The 21400-nt window shown below is 39.9% G+C and overlaps 1 long non-coding RNA gene across 5 annotated transcripts in view; it reads left to right on the top strand.

The window, feature by feature from the left end:
• LOC147373935 (uncharacterized) overlaps positions 1-20741 on the top strand; it is a 197376-nt gene extending 176635 nt beyond the window's left edge. For all 5 annotated transcript variants that reach the window (XR_015162244.1, XR_015162245.1, XR_015162243.1 and 2 more), the window contains one exon: positions 20562-20741. This is a non-coding gene — a long non-coding RNA (uncharacterized LOC147373935). The remainder of the gene's footprint in view (positions 1-20561) is intronic.
• The last annotated feature ends 659 nt before the right edge of the window (positions 20742-21400 follow it).

Below are 21400 nucleotides of genomic sequence, written 5' to 3'. Positions count from 1 at the left end.
ATGGCCGATACATGCATGCATGCTAAGTCGCTTCAGTCATGTCCAACTCTGTGCGACCCTATGGACAGCAGACCACCATGCTCCTCCATCCACAGGATTCTCTAGGCAAGAATACTGGAAGGGGTTGCCATTTCCTTCTCCAAATATGGCCGATGGGTTAGTGGGTAAAGAATCTGCCTGCAATGCAGGAGACACAGGAACATGAGTTTGGTCCCTGAGTCAGGAAGATACCCTGGAGTAGGAAATGGCAACCCATTCCAGTATTCTTGCTTGGAAAATTCCATGGACAGAGGAGCCTGGCAAGCTACAGTCCATGAGGTCCCAAAGAGCAATTAAGCACACATGCAGGTTAAATAGATGAATATGTGGAGTGATGAGTGCTTCATCACACACATCAATACAAGATGATGTAACACACATCACAAGATGATGAAATAGAAAAGCACTATTACCATCTCTATTTTCAGAAGAATTTTAAAGACTATTACACTTGAAATATCCCTGCTGCTGCTGCTGCTAAGTCGCTTCAGTTGTGTCTGACTCTGTGCGACTCCATAGACGGCAGCCCACCAGGTTCCCCCGTCCCTGGGATTCTCCAGGCAAGAACACTGGAGTGGGTTGCCATTTCTTCCTCCAATGCATGGAAGTGAAAAGTGAAAGTAAAGTCGCTCAGTCGTCTCTGACCCCTAGCGACCCCATGGACTGCAGCCTACCAGGCTCCTCCGTCCATGGGATTTTCCAGGCAAGAGTATTGGAGTGGGACCCTAATTGTTCCGAATTTAGAAATGAAACTAAAATTTTCTGAAGAAAAAGTTGTTTTCCTTAAAATAAAAATGGGGGGCATTTACATAGATTTTCAATAGTCTTATTTTTGTTGTGCTTATGAAGTTGGAATAGCAATTTCTAAGATGAAGATAGTTGATTATTGACAATTTCATATGGTATAAACTAATATCTTTAGGGGAAGTGTAAATGTTTCATATCTGTTTATTTTCTGAGCATATAATATTTACATTAGAGTTTGAAGCAGGATACAATTTGATGTGTTATAGTGATATATGTTTCTGCCATTTACTTTTTAGTAAAATTAAGTATAGTTTGATAACTATTTACAATTTTGTATAGGCCCTGTCATTTTATTTGATGCCAAATTTTATTACTACCAACTCTCCATGGGTAACATTTGGTTTTGGTAATAGATTTTATTTTTCCATTTGGTTAGTGTTCTCAGTATAGCTTTCTCAGAATTCTTAAAGCATAGTTTGTTACAAAAAGAAATTAAATAGGGGGAAAAGAGTTTTAACAGTGACTCTCAACAGAATTATATTTATACTGAAGATTTTGCATTTTGCATACTATATTTCATCTTGATTAACTTAGGAAATTTAACCCATAAATACAGAGTGCCTTTGTGAGGCAGATTATAGTATTTTGTTGTTAGGATGAAGAGATAAATTAAAACAATTTATCTAAGCACACTTGAATTCAGGACAAGGTAGAAGTTTAATTAAGAGGTACTTTTCATCAAACTCAACTTTAAATAAATATATATATACACACACACAAGTATGAACACATGTATACATATATGTATATATATATGTGTGTGTTTCATTTTATGTACTATGCACTGTTTTAAAAAAGGAAGGTAGCAGGTGTGTGAACAGTAGAGATTACTTCCTTTATATTTAAAAGAACTACTTGTATATGGACAGAATTTGAATGTGAAATAGATTAACCCTAGGTATAGCTAATGCAGACTTTATCAAAATGTCCAGCTTTAAAAAAAAGAGACCCAAAATGTATTTGAGAAGTTATTTACTCCAAATTCCTGTAAATTCAGGGATCTCATTCAACGTACCTCTGACATCATCCTCTGCCTAAACATTAATGGCTATCAGCATAGTACCTTGAAAAGTAGCCTGCATCCTGATGACAGTTCTAGAAGTCATTTGCTTGTCTCTCTAATTTCAACCATTGGTGAAGGGCACATGAGAGCAACAGAGAGCAAGTCTACCCTGACTTCAGTATCCTCTTCATTCACTCAGTTGTCCATTCATTCATATATACTTAGCTAGTGACAAAAAGTTTGTATCAGATTCTGAATATGGAAATGGATATTGGAATTCTCTACTCCTGGGACTTCCCTGGCAGTCCAGTGGTTAGGACTTCACACTGCCAATGCAGGGGGCACAGGTTTGATCTGGGAACTAAGATCCCACATGCAATAGGGTGTGGCCTAAAAAAATTTTTTTAAATAGATAAATAAAATTCTCTGCCCCTGAAAAGTGAGCAAGCCAGTCAGTCTTAATCAATGCTATAATTTAAGTACAGCAATTGTTACAGAAGCTCAGAAAAGGATTTTCACCACTGACGTTAGGTCCCAAGGAAATCTTCAAAGAGGAAAAGACCCCTGTCTAGAGTGGCTATTTCTGATACAGACAAAAACATGAGGTCAAACAGAAAAGGAGAACATGAGTTTCAAAGAGTATTATAATTTGTATGCATATTGAAGTGAGTGGAAATGACAATCAAAAGGTTAAAGACAGTTATTTTACCAAACCGTTTTCTCTTTTCTAGATGCATCCTTAGTTCTTTCATGTATTATGTAGCTGGGTTTCCATATACCTTTATTAACTTTATCAACAGTGGTTTCAGAATGCAAAAAGGAAAATGGCTGTCTGAGGAGGCCTTACAAATAGCAGTGAAAAGAAGAAAAGTGAAAACAAAAGGAGAAAAGGAAATATATACTCATTTGAATGCATAGTTACAAAGAATAGCAAGGAGAGATAAAAAAGCCTTCCTCACTTATCAGTACAAAGAAATCCAGGAAAACAATAGAATGGGAAAGACTAGAGATCTCTTCAAGAAAATTAGAATACCAAGGGAATATTTTATGCTAAGATGGGCTGCATATAGGACAGAATGGTGTGGACCTAACAGAAGCAGAAGATATTAAGAAGAGGTGGCAAGAATACACAGAAGAACTGCACAAAAAGGATATTCATGACCCAGATAATCACAATGGTGTGATCACTCACCTAGAGCCAGATATCCTGGAATGTGAATTCAAGTAGACCTTAGGAAGCATCACTACAAACAAAGCTAGTGGAGGTAATGGAATTCCCATTGAACTATTTCAAATCCTGAAAGATGATGCCGTGAAAGTGCTGCACTCAATATGTCAGCAAATGTGGAAAACTCAGCAGTGGCCACAGGACTGGAGAAGGTCAGTTTGCATTCCAATCCCAAAGAAAGGCAATGCCAAAGAATGCTCAAACTACTGCACAATTGCACTTATCTCACACACTAGTAAAGTAATGCTCAAAATTATCCAAGCCAGGCTTCAGCAATATGTGGACAATGAACTTCCAGATGTTTAACCTGGTTTTAGAAAAGGCAGAGGAGCCAGAGATCAAATTGCCAACATCTGCTGGATCATCAAAAAAGCAAGAGAGCTCCATAAAACATCTATTTCTGCTTTATTGACTATGCCAAAGCCATTGACTGTGTGGCTCACAATAAACTGGAAAATTCTGAAAGAGATGGGAATGCCAGACCACCTGATCTGCCTCTTGGGAAACCTATATGCAGGTCAGGAATCAACAGTTAGAACTGGACATGGAACAACAGACTGGTTCCAAATAGGAAAAGGAGTACATCAAGGCTGTATATTGTCACCCTGCTTATTTAACTTCTATGCAGAGTACATCATGAGAGACGCTGGGTTGGAAAAAGCACAAGCTGGAGTCAAGATTGCTGAGAGAAATATCAATAACCTCAGATACGCAGATGACACCACCCTTATGGCAGAAAGTGAAGAACTAAGAGCCTCTTGATGAAAGTGAAAGAGGGGAGTGAAAAAGTTGGTTTAAACCTTAACATTCAGAAAGCTAAGATCATGGCATCTGGTCCCATCACTTCATGGCAAATAGATGGGCAAACAGTGGAAACGGTGGCTGACTATTTTTTTGGGCTCCAAAATCACTGCAGATGGTGACTGCAACCATGAAATTAAAAGACGCTTACTCCTTGGAAAGGAAGTTATGACCAACCTAGACAGCATATTCAAAAGCAGAGACATGACTTTGTCAACAAAGGTCCGTCTTGTCAGGCTATGGTTTTTCCAGTAGTCATGTATGGATGTGAGAATTGGACTATAAAGAAAACTGAGCACCGAAGAGTTGATGCTTTTGAACTGTGGAGTTGGAGAAGACTCTTGAGAGACCCTTAGACTGCAAGGAGATCCAACCAGTCCATCCTAAAGGAGATCAGTCCTGAGTGTTCATTGGAAGGACTGATGTTGAAGCTGAAACTCCAGTATTTTGGCCACTTGATGCAATGAACTGACTCATTTGAAAATTTCCTGATGCTGGGAAAGATTGAGGGCAGGAGGAGAAGGAGACGACAGGATGAGATGGTTGAATGGCATCACTGACTCAATGAACATGGGTTTGAGAGGACTCTGGGAGTTGGTGATGGACAGGGAGGCCTGGTGTGCTGTGGTTCATGCGGTCACAGAAAGTCGGAAACAACTGAATGACTGAACTGAACTGAACAGTTGTTTAATTTATCAAAAAAGGTTGTGTTTAGACAGGACTATTAACTTACATATCCAGAGTGCCTTCAGATTTATCTTTGCAAAAAGCAGTGTTAAAATATTTTTTAAACTGAATTGAGTGATGCTACCGAGCTAACGTAGTAAGACCAAATGCATGCATGCATGCTAAGTTGCTTCAGTCATATCAGACCCGATGGACTGTAGCCCTCCATGCTACAGTAATCCTCCATGGGATTATTCAGGCAAGAATACTGAGTGGGCTGCCATTCTCCTTTCAGGGTATCTTCCTGGCCCTGGGATTGAACCTGCATCTCCTATGGCTCCTGCATTGCAAGCCAATTCTTTACCACTGACCCACCAGGGAAGCCCAAAAGGAAATACCAGAAACTATAAATATCCTACCACATTATATAGATGTTGCTGTCATAATTTAGAGATATTTTTAAAATTGAAATATAGTTGTGATATAGCAGAAGAAACTGCTGTCAGTTTCTTCTATACAACAAAGTGAATCAGTCATATATATATATATATATAATTATTTTTTTAAATTTCATTTTATTTAACTTTACAATATTGTATTGGTTTTGCCATATATCAAAATGAATCTGCCACAGGTATACATGTGTTCCCCATCCTGAACCCTCCTCTTTCCTCCCTCCCCATACCATCCCTGTGGGTCGTCCCAGTGCACCAGCCCCAAGCATCCAGTATTGTGCATCGAACCTGGACTGGCGATTTGTTTCATATATGATATTATACATATTTCAATGCCATTCTCCCAAATCATCCCACCCTCTCCCTCTCCCACAGAGTACAAAAGACGGTTCTATACATCAGTGTCTCTTTTGCTGTCTTGTATACAGGATTATTGTTACCATCTTTCTAAATTCCATATATATGTGTTAGTATACTGTATTGGTGTTTTTCTTTCTGGCTTACTTCACTCTGTATAATAGGCTCCAGTTTCATCCACCTCATTAGAACTGATTCAAATGTATTCTTTTTAATGGCTGAGTAATACTCCATTGTGTACCACAGCTTTCTTATCCATTCATCTGCTGATGGACATCTAGGTTGCTTCCATGTCCTGGCTATTATAAACAGTGCTGCGATGAACATTGGGGTATACGTGTCTCTTTCAATTCTGGTTTCCTCAGTGTGTATGCCCAGCAGTGGGATTGCTAGATAAGGCAGTTCTATTTCCAGTTTTTTAAGGAATCTCCACACTGTTCTCCATAGTGGCTGTACTAGTTTGCATTCCCACCAACAGTGTAAGAGGGTTCCCTTTCCTCCACACCCTCTCCAGCATTTATAGCTTGTAGACTTTTGGATCGCAGCCATTCTGACTGGCGTGAAATGTTACCTCATAGTGGTTTTGATTTGCATTTCTCTGATAATGAGTGATGTTGAGCATCTTTTCATGTGTTTGTTAACCGTCTGTATGTCTTCTTTGGAGAAATGTCTATTTAGTTCTTTGGCCCATTTTTTGATTGGGTCATTCATTTTTCTGGAATTAAGCTGTAGGAGTTGCTTGTATATTTGTATATATATGTGTATATACATATATATGTATGTGTGTATGTATATGTATATATATATATATATGTGTGTGTATATATATATATATGTATCCCCCCTTTTTGCTTTCATATTTAGGTCACTACAGAGCACTAAGTACAGTTTGCTATGCTATACAGGAGGTTGTCATTAGTTACCTACTTTATATATAAGTGAAGTTGCTCAGTCATGTCTGACTCTTTGCGACCCCATGGACTGTAGCCTACAACGCTCCTCCATCCATAGGATTTTCCAGGCAAGAGTACTGGAGTGGATTGCTATATCCTTCTCCAGGGGATCTTCCCGACCCAGGGATTGAACCCAGATCTCCCTCATTGTAGGCAGACGCTTTACCATCTGATCCACGTGGCTGAGAGGAGCTACCCCACATCCAAGGTCGGGGCAGAAGCCGGGAGGACCCCATGCCTGAAGGATGGTGGCCAAGAGGAGTTACCCCACGTCCAAGGTCAGGGCAGCCACCGAGAGTGCCAGACTGCGACGGCACAGGAATGGCCAAGAGGAGCTACACCACGTCCAAGGTCGGGGGGGCAGCCGAGACGAGATACCTAGCGACCGATGTCAGGACCATTGATGAGAGGAGTTACCTCGCATCCGAGATCAGGGGCGGCGGCCGGGAGGAGATACCCCACGCCCTTAAGCCCGAGGCTAGGGGCTGCAGGTGGGAGGAGCTACCCCACACCCGCATGCCCGAGGCCAGGGACGGCGGCCTGGAGGAACAACCCCACACCATGGCTGCACGGGCATGAGCTATCCCACGTTGAAGGTCAGGAAGGGCGGCGGTGAGGAGATACCCCTCGTCCAAGGTAAGGAGCATTGACTGCGCTTTGCTGGAGCAGCTGTGAAGAAATACCCTACACCCAAGGTAAGAGAAACCCAAGTAGGACAGTAGGTGTTGCAAAGGGCCTCAGAGGGCAGACATACTGAAACCATACTCACAGAAAACTAGTCAATCTAATCACACTAGGACCACAGCCTTGTCTAACTCAATGAAACTAAGCCATGCCCGTGGGGCAACCCAAGATGGGTGGAGAGATCTGACAGAATGTGGTCTACTGCAGAAGGGAATGGCAAACCACTTCAGTATTCTTGCCTTGAGAACCCCATGAACAGTATGAAAAGGCAAAATGATAGGATACTGAAAGAAGAACTCCCTAGGTCAGTAGGTGCCCAATATGCTACTGGAGATCAGTGGAGAAATAACTCCAGAAAGAATGAAGGGATGGAGCCAAAGCAAAAAGAATACCCAGCTGTGGATGTGACTGGTGATAGAAGCAAGGTCCGATGCTGTAAAGAGCAATATTGCATAGGGACCTGGAATGTTAGGTCCATGAATCAAGGCAAATTGGAAGTGGTCAAACAACAGATGGCAAGAGTGAATGTCAACATTCTAGGAATCAGCGAACTAAAATGGACTGGCTGGGTGAATTTAACTCAGGTGACCATTGTATCTACTACAGCAGGCAGGAATCCCTCAGAAGAAATGGAGTGGCCATCATGGTCAACAAAAGAGTCTGAAATGCAGTACTTGGATGCAATCTCAAAAACGACAGAATGATCTCTGTTCGTTTCCAAGGCAAACCATTCAATATCACAGTAATCCAAGTCTATGCCCCAACCAGTAACGCTGAAGAAGCTGAAGTTGAACGGGTCTATGAAGACCTACAAGACCTTTTAGAACTAACACCCAAAAAAGATGTCCTTTTCATTATAGGGGACTGGAATGCAAAAGTAGGAAGTCAAGAAACACCTGAAGTAACAGGCAAATTTGACCTTGGAATATGGAATGAAGCAGGGCAAAGACTAATAGAGTTTTGCCAAGAAAATGCACTGGTCATAACAAACACCCTCTTCCAACAACACAAGAGGTTGAAGATGTCTATACATGGACATCACCAGATGGTCAACACTGAAATCAGATTGATTATATTCTTTGCAGCCAAGGATGGACAAGCTCTATACAGTCAGCAAAAACAAGACCAGGAGCTGACTGTGGCTCAGACCATGAACTCTTTATTGCCAAATTCAGACTTAAATTGAAGAAAGTAAGGGAAAACCACTAGACCATTCGGGCATGACCTATATCAAATCCCTTATGATTACACAGTGGAAGTGAGAAATAGATTTAAGGGCCTAGATCTGATAGATAGAGTGCCTCAAAAGCTATGGAATGAGGTTTGTGACATTGTACAGAAGACAGGGATCAAGACCATCCCCATGGAAAAGAAATGCAAAAAAGCAAAATGTCTGTTTGGGGAGGCCTTACAAATAGCTGTGAAAAGAAGAGAAGCGAAAAGCAAAGGAGAAAAGGAAAGATATAAACATCTGAATGCAGAGTTCCAAAGAATAGCAAGAAGAGATAAGAAAGCCTTCTTCAGCGATCAATACAAAGAAATAGAGGAAAACAACAGAATGGGAAAGACTAGGGATCTCTTCAAGAAAATCAGAGATACCAAAGGAACATTTCATGCAAAGATGGGCTCGATAAAGGACAGAAATGGTATGGACCTAACAGAAGCACAAGATATTAAGAAGAGGTGGAAAGAATACACAGACGAACTGTACAAAAAAGAGCTTCATGACCCAGATAATCACTGTGGTGTGATCACTGACCTAGAGCCAGATATCCTGGAATGTGAAGTCAAGTGGACCTTAGAAAGCATCACTATGAACAAAGCTAGTGGAGGTGATGGAATTCCAGTTCAGCTATTCCAAATCCTGAAAGATGATGCTGTGAAAGTGCTGCACTCAATATGCCAGCAAATTTGGAAAACTCAGCGGTGGCCACAGGACTGGAAAAGGTCAGTTTGCATTCCAATCCCAAAGAAAGGCAATGCCAAAGAATGCTCAAACTACTGCACTATTGCACTCATCTTACACGCTAGTAAAGTAATGCTCAAAATTCTCCAAGCCAGGCTTCAGCAATATGTGAACTGTGAACTTCCAGATGTTCAACCTGGTTTTAGAAAAGGCAGAGGAACCAGAGATCAAATTGCCAACATCCGCTGGATCATGGAAAAAGCAAGAGAGTTCCAGAAAAACATCAATTTCTGCTTTATTGACTATGCCAAAGCCTTTGACTGTGTGGATCACAATAAACTGTGGAAAATTCTGAAAGAGATGGGAATACCAGACCACCTGATCTGCCTCTTGAGAAATTTGTATGCAGGTCAGGAAGCAACAGTTAGAACTGGACATGGAACAACTGACTGGTCCCAAATAGGAAAAGGAATACGTCAAGGCTGTATATTATCACCCTGTTTATTTAACTTCTATGCAGAGTACATCATGAGAAACGCTGGACTGGAAGAAACACAAGCTGGAATCAAGACTGCCAGGGGAAATATCAATAACCTCAGATATGCAGATGACACCACCCTTATGGCAGAAAGTGAAGAGGATCTAAAGAGCCTCTTGATGAAAGTGAAAGTGGAGAGTGAAAAAGTTGGCTTAAAGCTCAACATTCAGAAAACGAAGATCATGGTGTCCAGTCGCATCACTTCATGGGAAATAGATGGGGAAACAGTGGAAACAGTGTCAGACTTTATTTTTCTGGGCTTGAAAATCACTGCAGATTGTGACTGCAGCCATGAAATTAAAAGACGCTTACTCCTTGGAAGGAAAGTTATGACCAACCAAGACAGCATATTCAAAAGCAGAGACATTACTTTGCTAACAAAAGTTCGTCTAGTTAAGGCTATGGGTTTTCCTGTGATCATGTATGGATGTGAGAGTTGGACTTGAAGAAGGCTGAGCACCAGAGAATTGATACTTTTGACCTGTGGTGTTGGAGAAGACTCTTGAGAGTCCCTTGGACTGCAAGGAGATCCAACCAGTCCTTTCTAAAGGAGATCAGCCCTGGGATTTCTTTGGAAGGAATGATGCTAAAGCTGAAACTCCAGTGTTTTGGCCACCTGATGGGAAGAGTTGACTCATTGGAAAAGACTCTGATGCTGGGAGGGATTGGGGGCAAGAGGAGAAGGGGACGACAGAGGATGAGATGGCTGGATGGCATCACTGAGTCGATGGACGTGAGTCTGAGTGAACTCCCGGAGTTGGTGATGGACAGGGAGGCCTGGCGTGCTTCGATTCATGGGGTCGCAAAGAGTCGGACACGACTGAGTGACTGATCTGATCTGAGTGCATATATTAGTAAATCTCCCAATTCATTCAAGCCCTCCCCTCTTTGGTATCCATATGTTTATTCTCTATGTCTGTGTCTCTATTTCTGCTTTGCAAGTTAGATCATCTGGATCACTTTTCTATATTCCACCTATATGCATTGGTGTCTGATTTTTTTTTTTTTCTCTTTCTGACTTGCTCTAGTGTATGATAGTCTCTATGTCCATCCACATCTCTGCAAATGATACAATTTCGTTCCTTTTTATGGCTGAGTATTATTCTTTTTATATATTTAGTAGTGAGTAATATTCCAAACATAGATAGATAGATAGGTAGATAGATAACATATCTTCTCTATCCATTCTCCTATTGACGGACATTTATATTGCTTCCATGTCCTTGCTATTGTAAATAATCCTGCAGTGAACCTTGGGGTGCATGTTTCTTCTTGAATTGTGCTTTTCTCTGGGTATATGCCCAGTTGTGGTATTGCTGGGTCATATGGAAGTTATACTTTTAGAGATATTTTTAATGGAGGTCCAAAAATGTCGTCTGTGAAAAATTGTTAAAAATCTGATTGGTCATCATGTAAAGTATGTATAACTTTTCACATGAATCTCCTAAAATCATTTGGTAGGGGCAATGTTAAACTGATATTTAGTAGCATGTATCTGTTAAAATTACTGAATTTCTCACCTGGTACACATCAACCATCTGGAAATCAAAGGAGAACTCTATGAATTTTAATTTGCTGTGTTCCTCTTATAAAGATTTTAAGAAACAGTAGGTAGTTGAGAAAATAGGGAAGTAGGGTGAGAAGACCCATGCTCCTGTGATAAGCAACTTCCAAATAGCTAAGTAGTAGCTGGAAATTTATGTCAGCATTAGTCATAGGTCATTTAACTTTATACTTGATCACGTTGGGAAGTAAAATAAGGTAGTCATTGAATCCAGGGATTCACAGTAAACCCCAAATTGACCATCAGCTTCTGGCTGTTTGAGATCTCATCTGTGTGCCTCATCAGTAGCAAGGTCAGATAGCCTTTGTACTTTTGGGTAGCCTTTGTACATATATAAGAAACTTTTTTTTTTTCTTATCATTAAACAAAGAATGCTTACACTTCCTTATGTAAAAAGAATCACTTGCACAGCATGATTATCAAAGCACATGTGTCCCTTATTTGTCTGTTAAAATGGTATCAGTAGTCTGTGTGCCCTGGTGGTTCAGAGCAAGGGCTCAACTTCTTGGATTCATATATCGGTTTGCTACTAGTACCTGTGAGGACATGACTTGAGCCTATTGTTTAATCTTTCTGCATCCCAGTTATAGTTAAGTAAGAATAATAATGTCCAGTTTACTGAGTTGTTACTATTTGACTAGGTATGTGAAAAGTGAAAGTGAAAGTCACTCAATTGTGTCTGACTCTTTGTGACCTCATGGACTATACAGTCCATGGAATTCTCCAGGCCAGAATCCTGGGGTGGGTAGCCTTTCCCTTCTGCAGGGGATCTTCCCAACCCAGGGATCGAACCCAGGTTTCCCACATTGCAGGTGGATTCTTTACCAGCTGAGCCACAAGGGAAGCCCTTGGCATATAATAGATATTCAGTAAATTGAAGCTATTATTGCATATTGACTTCCTTCACTATCTATTTTCTTCATACCTTTGCCTTCCTTTCCTAACAAGGCTGCTATGGGAAAGGACAGTGGTGGTCATTCGACTTCACCACAAGTGTATATGGGCTTCCTTCTTTATGTGGGCTGGCTTTGAATTGATAGCTTACGGTGAACAATGTCAGATTCGTGATCTCAGAAGAAGGAGATTTAGCTTCGGGACCAGAGACCAGTCTTGATCACTCAAGAGCTTTTGTGTAGCAGAGATTTATTAAAGTAAGAAAAGAAACAGAGAAAACTTCTGACATAGACATTAGAAGGGGGACAGAGACTGCCCCCCTCACTAGTGTTAGCAAGGGGGTTATATACTTTTAAATTAGTTATTACAATAAATCAAAAGAATGTCTCAAGTTTGTGAGAATTTTACCAGACCCACTCCCACAATTTACATTTTAAAATAATAGGATTAGAACTTAACAATAAAAAAGGTCCTAGGAGAGCCACTTCCATAATATACAGTTTAAGATATTAGAATTACTCAGAAGGTTTTTCAGGAAGGAGAAACTCTCCTTAAGCAGGATATATTGTTGTTATATAATCCCTAGTACAGAGTTTAAACTGAGTGGTTTGTTGTGTAATCATCAGTTCTGGGCTTAAAGAAAACAACGTTTTATGTGACTAAGACTAAGGAATGTAGAGGAAAGGAAAAAAAAAAAAAAGCATTTGTCCTTTCCTCCTTCTTGAGAACCCCAGACCCCTTTCTCCTCCTCAGGGACCTCGGACTTTGTATCAGTCTGCCTAGGAATTGACTCTCGCAGGATCTTGCTTTGCTAATCAGCTGACACAAAAACAAATTATAGACTGAATGATTGGTTGATTACCTGCCTGCTGGAGTCTCTATATTTTTGCCTTTGTCACCTGTGCTTTTGGTGTCATATCCAAGACCAATGTCAAGAAGCTTTTCCCCTGTGTTTCCCTCTAGGAGTTTTACAGTTTGTCTGACTTTTAAGTTTTAACTAGTTCAAGTTAATTTTTGTGTATTCTTTAAGGTACATTTTCATTATTTGGCGTGTGAATATCCAGTTTTCCCAGCACTTGTTGAAGAGGCTGTTCTTTCCCCATTGCTTGGCAGACATGTTGACAGTGAGTTGACTGTCCATATGTTGTTTTACTTCTGGGGTCTGTATTATGTTCATAGGTCTACATGTTACCTTTATTCCAGTACCATACTCTTGGAATTACTGTAACTTTATAATATTTTGAAATCAGGAAATGAAATGCCTCCAGCTTTGCTTTTCTTTTTCAAGATTGTTTTGGCTTTTTGGAGTTTTATGTATTCCACATGCTTGAAGGCAAAGTGTTTAAATAAACTGTTTGGAATAATTCTGCACTGGACACTTGTCTTTTGTCCCCCATTTATTTATCTATTCAGTCATTTATGTCAGTATGAACTCATGGACATTTATTTTATAATTTCAGTTGTAATCCAATACTGTTTTATTTATTTTGTTGCTCAGATTGTTTCAGTATTGGCTACTGGCAAAGAGACACAGTTAGCTCCTATGTCCCTTAGATAAATGCTATCATTGCATGGTTTTGCTTTGTTGTGTGTGTTTTATTTGTTGAGCAATTCCTTATTTTCTGGCTCTCTAAGACACTCTATAAACTCCAGGCTCATCTTTTATATTTTCTATTCCAGTCCTGGAATCAGCCATTTGTCCAAGGAAATCACAATCTGGGGATTTGGTGTACTTTCTGTCCCTTGTCAGTTTATTATAACATACTACAGTGTATGTAAATTTATCAATTTAATAGCTATTACACTCATAAAACTTAAGCATAAATATAAACTGAATGTATATTCTTATGCTCAAATTTCTCTACAATAATGTAAACCAACACTTTTTAGATAAACTGAACCTTTGATAAGTTGCTAATTAATATTACCATGTAAGAAATATACATATATAAAATAAAAAACAGGTATAATGATATTTACAATATTATTACTTATAAATTTAGTGAGAAAATATTTTATACTGTAGAATATAAATTAAATGTTTAAAAACATTATTTATTTTATGTTTATTTCATCCATTTATATTTCTATTTCATGTATATTTTATAATGTACAAATATAATCATACCTGTAATGAAGTTATAAATGTTGAAATATTAACCATTATACTAATTTCTGGAGAAGGAAATGGCAACCCACTCCAGTATTCTTGCCTTGAAAATCCCATGGAAGGAGGAGCCTGCAGGGGGATATAGTCCATGGGGTCACAAAGAGTCAGACACAACTGAGCAACTTCACTTTCTTTTCACTTTTTTCCTACTAATTTTAACCATTAAGATTTATGGCAAGTACTTTTGTGATCCTTGTTATTTCTCCCCTCCTTTTCTGGAGCTGCTGCTGTCAGTGTTACTTCAGCATAGACTACATAGAAGTGTATCAAACATAATGGGCATATGAGTCAACTAGGATTCTTGTTAAAATGAAGATTCTGACTAAGTAAGCTTGTTTTCTGTTACAATGTAACTATGTACCACAGACCTAATCACTCAAAACAGCACTATTTATTATCTCACAGTTTCTGTGGGTCAGAATTATGACTATGAGTTACCTGACTCTCATGATCAGTTGGAGAAGGAAATGGCAACCCACTCCAGTATTCTTGCCTGAAGAATCCTATGAACAGAGGAGCTTAGTGGGCTGCTGTCCATGGGGTTGCACAGAGTCAGACATGACTGAATGACTTAGCATGAATGCATGCATTGGAGAAGGAAATGGTGACCCACTCCAGTATTCTTCCGTGGAGAATCCCAGGGATGGGGAGACTGGTGGGCTGCTATCTGTGGGGTTGCACAGAGTCGGACACAACTGAAGTGACTTAGCAGCAGCAGCAGCAGCATGATCAGTGGTCTATCAGTCTGAAATTAAGGTATTTCCAGGGGCTTCAACTCCATATAAAACATTGAATCCTTTGTCAAGCACATTGGTTCTTCGCAAAGTTTTAGTTCTTCATTTGGAGAACCAAAAACCTCAGTTCTAAAGGTACCCCATCATTCCTTGCCATGTGTTCCTCCACAGAGGGCAGTTTCTTTCTTTAAGAAAAATAGGAATGTATCTCTGCTGCTTGAAATCTCTTTGACTTCTCTAGTTATATGGGTATATTTCCTTGCTGAAAATTGTTTGAGCTACATACTTATGACTTTTTCACTTTCATATTTAGGTTATACTTTAGTAAGCTTTATAGAAATGGCTTAAAGACTTTAGGTAGAATATTATGATTATAAACTCTAAAAAGGAATATAACTGGAAAATGAGAGTTTCTAAAATTCAACTCAAATTCTGCAACTGAAAACAATTCAAGTGAAAAAGAGAAAAGTAATTTAAAGAAATTGTTGACTTTATAAGATCAAACTGAAAATAAATGTTCAAACTTCAGAAAGAGGGGTATATAAATGTTGAAAAATATTATAAATTGTTGTGAGTCTTTAAGAATAGCCTCCAGGAAGTCCAATGCACAAAATATGAAAAATGCTGAAAGAAACAAAGTGTGTCTGAATCCATAGGAATAGAAATAAAATGAGCAAAGAAAGGATGAGATAATAAAATCTGATTTATTAGATTAAAGGCATAAATGTAAGATATCTTTATTTTTAAACTTTTATGTAAATGCATTATTGTTTAAATATGAAAGAAAAGCTATCCATGATAAAACAGGGGAGAAAATATGAATTCAAATTGCAGAACGCTCTGTGAAATATGGGAGACCAAAGTTGGATATTTAGTGAGAACACTGAATGTTAATAAGAAGCACTTCAGTGTATAAAGGTGCTGTTAACTGGAGCTGTTCTGGAGGATCTTAGAAAACAAAATTGAAGAAAAAGCAAACGTTAGTGAACGGCTTGAAAGAAGTTAAAAGAAGTGAGTATAGATGGGTGTGGAATTGGAGAGAGTCTTCTAGGAAGTTGAAACAGTACTTGGAAAAAGCTTGAGCAGAAATGACATGCCTATGTGTATGTGACAAAGAATTGGACACAACTGAGCTACTGAACTGAACTGATGTGTATGTGAAGTTCATTATAACTTTTCTGGACTTTGTAGGTTATAAAGATCTATGTAATGAACAGAAAACAAACAGCATATATTGGGGGATTCAGTCAGACCAACTCATGTCCCTTGAGTTGGTGATGCCATCCAACCATCTCACCCTCTGTCATTACCTTCTCCTGCCTTCAATCTTTGCCAGCATCAGGGTCTTTTCCAGTGAGTCAGTTCTCCGCATCACATGGCCAAAGTATTGGAGCTTCAGGTCCAGCATCAGTCCTTCCAATGAATTTCCAGGACTGATTTCCTGATCTCCTTGCAGTCCAGGGGACTCTCAATCAAGAGTCTTCTCCAACACCACAGTTCAAAAGCATCAATTCTTTGGTGCTCACCTTTCTTTATGGTCCAACTCTCACATGAATACATAACTACTGGAAAAACCATAGCTGTTACTAGATGAACCTTTGTTGGCAAAGTAATGTCTCTTCTTTTTAATATGCTGTCTAGGTTGGTCATACCTTTTCTTCCAAGGAATAAGCATCTTTTAATTTCAAGGCTGATTTTCATCCCATGAAGTGATAGGACAAAATGCCATGATCTTAGTTTTCTGAATGTTGAGCTTTAAGCCAATATTTTCACTCTCTTCTTCCAGTTTCTCCAAGAGGATCTTTAGTTCCTTTCATTTTCTGCCATAAGGATGGTGTCATCTGCATATCTGAGGTTATTGATATTTCTCTCAGCAATCTTGGTTCTAGCTGATCCTTCCTCCAGCCCAGCATTTGGCCTGATGGACTCTGCATGTAAGTTAAATAAGTAGGGTGACAATATACAATACCCAGTTGTGGATGTGACTGGTGATAGAAGCAAGGTCCAGTGCTGTAAAGAGCAATATTGCATAGGAACCTGGAATGTCAGGTCCATGAATCAAGGCAAATTGGAAGTGGTCAAACAGGAGATGTCAAGAGTGAACGTCGACAGTCTGGGAATCAGCGAACTAAAATGGACTGGAATGGGTGAATTTAATTCAGATGAACATTGTATCTACTACTGTGGGCAGGAATACATTCGAAGAAATGGAGTAGCCATCATGGTCAACAAAAGAGTCCAAAATGCAATATTTGAGTGCAATCTCAAAAACAACAGAATGATCTCTGTTCGTTTCCAAGGCAAACCATTCAATACCACAGTAATCCAAGCCTATGCCACAACCAGTAATGCTGAATAAGCTGAAGTTGAACGGTTCTATGAAGACCTACAAGACCTTTTAGAACTAACACCCAAAAAAGATGTCCTTTTCATTAAAGGGGACTAGAATGCAAAAGTAGGAAGTCAATAAACACCTGGAGTAAATTTGGCCTTGGAGTATGGAATAAAGCAGGGCAAAGGCTAATAGAGTTTTGCAAAGAGAATGCACTGGTCATAGCAAACACCCTCTTCCAACAACACAATAGAAGACTCTACACATGGACATCACCAGATGGTCAACACTGATCACATTGGTTATATTCCTTGCAGCCAAAGATGGAGAAGCCCTATACAGTCAGCAAAAAAAAAAAAAAAAAAAGCCCAGGAGGCGACTGTGGCTCAGCTCATGAATCCCTTATTGCCAAATTCAGACTTAAACTGAGGAAAGTGGAGAAAACCACTAGACCATTCAGGTATGACCTAAATCAAATCCCTTATGATTATACAATGGAAGTGAGAAATAGATTTAAGGGCCGAGATCTGATAGATAGAGTGCCTGATGAACTATGGAATGAGGTTCGTGACATTGTACAGGAGACAGATATCAAGACCATCCCCATGAAAAGAAATGCAAAAAAGCAAAATGGCTGTCTGAGGAGGCCTTACAAATGGCTGTGAAAAGAAGATAAGGGAAAAGCAAAGGAGAAAAGGAAAGATAGAAGCATCTGAATGCAGATTTCCAAAGAATAGCAAGGAGAGATAAGAAAGCCTTCCTCATCGATCAATGCAAAGAAATAGAGGAAAACAACAGAATGGGAAAGAGTAGAGATCTCTTCAAGAAAATTAGAGATACCAAGGGAACATTTCATGCAAAGATGGGCTCGATAAAGGACAGAAATGGTGTGGACCTAACAGAAGCAGAAGATATTAAGAAGAGATGGCAAGAATACACAGAAGAACTGTACAAAAAAGAGCTTTCACAACCAGGATAATCACAATGGTGTGATCACTGACCTAGAGCCAGACATCCGGGAATGTGAAGTCAAGTGGGCCTTAGAAAACATCACTATGAACAAAGCTAGTGGAGGTGATAGAATTACAGTTGAGCTATTTCAAATCCCAAAAGATGACGCTGTGAAAGTGCTGCACTCAGTATGCAGCAAATGTGGAAAACTTAGCAGTGGCCACAGGACTGGAGAAGGTCAGTTTTCATTCTAATCCCAATAAAGGTAATGCCAAAGAATGCTCAAACTACTACACAATTGCACTCATCTCACACGCTAGTAAAGTAATGCTCAAAATTCTCCAAGCCAGGCCTCAGCAGTATGTGTACCATGAAATTCCAGATGTTCAAGCTGGTTTTAGAAAAGTCAGAGGAACCAGAGATCAAATTGCAAACATCTGCTGGCTCATCGAAAAAGCAAGAGAGTTCCAGAAAAACACCTATTTCTGCTTTATTGACTATGCCAAAGCCTTTGCCTGTGTGGATCACAATAAACTGTGGAAAATTCTGAAAGAGATGGGAATACCAGACCACCTCACCTGCCTCTTGAGAAACCTATATGCAGGTCAGAATGCAACAGTTAGAACTGGACATGGAACAACAGACTGATTCCAAAAGGAAAAGGAGTTCGTCAAGGCTGTATATTGTCACCCTGCTTATTTAACTTCTATGCAGAATACATCATGAGAAATGCTGGGCTGGAAGAAGCACAAGTTGGAATCAAGATTTCTGGGAGAAATATCAATAACCTCAAATATGCAGATGACACCACACTTATGGCAGAAAGTGAAGAGGAACTAAAAAGCCTCTCGATGAAAGTCAAACAGGAGAGTGAAAAGTTGGCTTAAAGCTCAACATTCAGAAAACTAAGGTCATGGCATCTGGTCCCATTGCTTCATGGGAAATAGATGGGGAAACAGTGGAAACAGTGTCAGACTTTATTTTTAGGGGTCTTCAGAATCACTGCAGATGGTGATTGCAGCCATGAAATTAAAAGACACTTACTCCTTGGAAGGAAAGTTATGACCAACCTAGATAGCTTATTGAAAATTAGAGATATTTCTTTGCCAACTAAGGTCTGTCTAGTCATGGCTATGGTTTTTCCTGTGGTCATGTATGGATGTGAGAGTTGGACTGTGAAGAAAGCTGAGCACCAAAGCATTGATGCTTTTGAACTGTGATGTTGGAGAAGACTCTTGAGAGTGCCTTGGACTGCAAAGAGATCCAATCATTCCATCCTAAAGGAGATCAGTCCTGGGTGTTCATTGGAAGGACTGATGCTGAAGCTGAAACTCCAATACTTTGGCCACTTCATGTGAAGAGTTGACTCATTGGAAAAGACCCTAATGCTGGGAGGGGTTGGGGGCAGGAGAAGAAGGGGCAGACAGAGGATGAGATGGCTGGATGGCATCACCTACTCGATGGACATGAGTTTGAGTGAACTCTGGGTGTTGGTGATGGACAGAGAGGCCTGGCTTGCTGTAATTAATGCAGTCGCAAAGAGTTGGACATGACTAAGCGACTCAACTGAACTGAACTGAACTGACAATATACAGCCTTGACATACTCTTTTCCCAATTTGGAACTAGTTTGTTGTTCCATGTCCAGTTCTAACTGTTACTTCTTGACCTGCATACAGATTTCTCAGGACTCAGGTCAGGTGGTCATGTATTCCCATCTCTTTAAGAATTTTCCACAGTTTGTTGTGATCTTCACAGAAAAGGTTTGGTGTAGTCAATGAACCAGAAGTAGATACTTTTCTGGAATTCTTTTGTTTTTCTCTAATCCAACGGATGTTGGAAATTTGATTTTTTGTTCCTCTGCCTTTTCTAAATCCGACTTGAACATCTGGAAGTTCTCGGTTCACATATTGTTGAAACCTAGCTTGGAGAATTTTGAGCATTACTTGATTCCCTGGTGGCTCAGACAGTAAAGCATCTGCCTGCAATGCGGGAGACCCGGGTTCAATCCTCAGGTCGGGAAGATCCCCTGGAAAAGGAAATGACAACCCATTCCAGTACTCTTGCCTAAAAAATTCCATGGATGGAGGAGTCTGGTGGGCTACAGTCCATGGGGTCGCAAAGAGTCGGACATGACTGAGCGACTTCGCTTCACTTTTGGTAGCATGCAATATGGATTATATTTAACATTTTGCATTTTTATTTTCAGAATAAATGACATACTTACTCAATGACTAGAAATCTAGGTTCCAATTGAGAATTTCCATTTGGCTGTATGGTTTCTGTGGAAAGAATGTGTGATGTGCCTGGTAAAAGCAAGCAAGCAGACAGATATACACATACTGCTCTAAAAATACCCACATGCAGCTAAAGTTGCAGCAGAAAACTTTTATCTGTATCTGTATGTAGATACAGAAAATACGTTTCTCTGACCATGGCTCTTTGTTATTCCACTGATCATGCATTATATCCCATTGCAGGTGCCCCACAGAAAAAGAAGATTGACAAACTAATATTCCCAAGCAGATTTCCCCAGGGTTTGGAGAGTCGATGTGTGAGATAAGCCAAGGAAGTTGTGAAGGCTTCACCTGAAGAAGAAAGGGAATATCGGGGACAATATTGTATCTTAAAATACCTGACAAACTTTCATGTGAAGGAAAGAGTTGATGTACTTTGTGTTTCTTCACAATGTAGAACTAGGAACAGTGGTCAGGCACATTTTTACTCCAAATAATACAAGACTTTCTGAGAATAACAGCTTTCCAAGTAAACGAATCCTTTCCACCGTACACTCCCTGCTATGAACTCGTTTTAGGGAAGCCTGATGTCCATTTCCTAAGCATGCTGTACAGTGTATTCATTCATTGAGTTGGAGATTGGACTACATGACCCTTCTATTTCTATGGGTTATGATTATGTGTTTCATGTACTGTCTTTCTCTTCATTGTGTGGCACAGCTAGAAGAGTAAAAGCCTGTTCAGTTGTTTAGTTCAATTCAGTCGCTGATCGTGTCCAACTCTTTGTGACCCCATGGACTGCAGTACACCAGGCTTCCCTGTCCATCACCATCTCCCAGAGTTTATCCAAACTCATGTCTATTGAGTCGGTGATGCCATCCAACCATCTCATCCTCTGTCATCCCCTTCTCCTGCCTTCAATCTTTCCCAGCATCAGGGTCTTTTCTAATGAGTCAGTTCTTCACATCAGGTGGCCAAATTATTGGAGTTTCAGCTTCAGCATCAGTCTTTCCAATGAATGTTCAGGACTGATTTCCTTCAGGATGGACTGGTGGGATCTCCCTGCTGTCCAGGGGAATCTC

The sequence above is a fragment of the Bos grunniens genome, chromosome 4 (assembly GCF_055505025.1).
Source record: "Bos grunniens cultivar Pamir isolate PY7600 chromosome 4, Bosgru_T2T1.0, whole genome shotgun sequence".
In the NCBI taxonomy this organism is placed as follows: Eukaryota; Metazoa; Chordata; class Mammalia; order Artiodactyla; family Bovidae; genus Bos; species Bos grunniens.
Note: the sequence above shows the minus strand (reverse complement) of the source record. Positions and strands in the feature narration are given on the sequence as shown.